Source organism: Endocarpon pusillum, assembly GCF_000464535.1.
Source record: "Endocarpon pusillum Z07020 unplaced genomic scaffold scaffold2425, whole genome shotgun sequence".
Taxonomy (NCBI): Eukaryota; Fungi; Ascomycota; class Eurotiomycetes; order Verrucariales; family Verrucariaceae; genus Endocarpon; species Endocarpon pusillum.
The window spans coordinates 1-1,959 of NW_006916191.1; positions in this window are offsets into that span (position 1 = coordinate 1).

The following is a 1,959-nucleotide window of genomic DNA, read 5'->3' on the forward strand; positions in this document are numbered from 1 at the left end:
ATAAAGCCTATCTTATTAAAGTTGTAAAAGTCATAATCTTAGATGTTATACTTTGTATACATATTAATTACTAGCTGGAACCACACGTTTATCTAGTCAGGATCTTTACAGAGGGCTCTCTAGAAGTCGTACACACACGAAAAACACGTCTTAAGCTTAGGGCGGCATTATACAAAGTTGTATAGCTACTGCTTGCTAACAGGCTTTGCATAACGCGTCTTACAGAGAAGGTCGGCCATATCTCGTACGTCGTTAATCTAAGGCGGGAATCCTCGCGAATCCAGGTCGAGGATATGTCGTACGAGGGTCTCTTCTTCGGTCAGGGTCAAATTATGTTGAGCTTTACGTACTTTAGCGTTCGGGGTACAGCCCATTATTCGATCGCGGAGGGTGATTCAAGGGACATTATACGTCTTTGCAGTATATCGGATCAATATTTCCTGGTTTGTACGGATAGCCTGAATAGTAAGGAGGATTCTGGCTTCTTAAGATTAGGAATTTATTATGTTGTTATATTGTGATTGCGTATAATAGTCAGAAGATTGTAAAGTAAAAGAAAAATAGGCAGGTTACTTATATAGGCGGGCTGCTTATAAACTATGTTAGCTTTAGATTAAATTTAATACTTTAATAAATATACCTTTATATAATAAAAAAACATATATTAAAACTATTTATATTTAAGGCTATTTCCTTATTTAGTAGCTTTTTTATAATAATAATAAATTTCTTTTCTTTTATATTATTATATTACTTATTAATTATCTCTATTATTTCTTTTATAAATAATTTATTAATCTTGTCCTTTTCTTAGCTATTAGTAAGTTATATAATTATCTTTATAGTCTCTAAAGGTAATTAATTAGTTAATTAAGGTTTCTTAGCAAGGGGCTTTATAAGCTATTACTATATAGTGTCTGTGTACGACTAAGGTTTTCCCCTTAGCTGGGTAGCTAGGGCTAATCTTGTTAGGGCTTGCTCTACCTATTCTAATTATGTCACTAGGTCCTAGGCTTAATCTTGTTTCTCTAGCAGATTATTTATAGCGTGTGCTTCTTGTGATTTAGGCGTATTTTCTTAAGAGGTAGGCGTATCCTAGCTTTGTTACTTATAAGAGCAGAGATAAAGAATAGGATTAAGGAGTAGTTATATATTATGCTATAGGACTGCCTCTTCTAGGCCTTCATAGGTTTCTTCTTATGCCTATAATTTTATTATATTATTCTATATTAATTAAGGTAGCTTTTCTTTATAAAATAATATAACGCAGAGTTTATATCCTTTTACTAGGTCTCTGCTACGCTTTCTTATACCTACTAATTAAGGCGAGATACTTTAGGGTTTAAGTAAGGCAAGCCCTTACTTACGCTTTAATTATAGTTTACTCTTTAAGCATATAGCACTAGTGTCTAGTTAGAATAATATCGCTTTAATTTATACGTAAAACGCGTAGTCCTTATAGGCTTCTAGTACAAATAAGATAGCTGATCTAGACTCTTTATATATTAATACGTGTATACTATCCTTTTAGGCTATATAGATAGTCTCCTTAATAGCTACTATTATATATCACACCTTATGTTAAGCCTAAAGGGCTCTTTGCTTTATATTATTTATAAAAGTCTCTTTTATATAAATTAATTATATCTTATAAGTAATTTATTTAATACTTATATACTAGCTATATACTAATTTCTTACTTACTAATTAAGCTTATGTCTTTATTATCTTAATAAATGCTCTTATATAATATACTTATAATTATGCTTTAATAAGTTTATATAAGCTTATTCTAAGTAATTTAGTATCTTTAATTATTTATAAGTTTTATATAATTATTTATATAAGATAATTTACTTATAATTTCTAAGAGTAATCTATAGCTTTAGCTTTAATAAGGCTTATAAGTCTTAATAAGTTTATTTATTTTAAAGATTTTAGGCCTTAATAAGGGTTAAT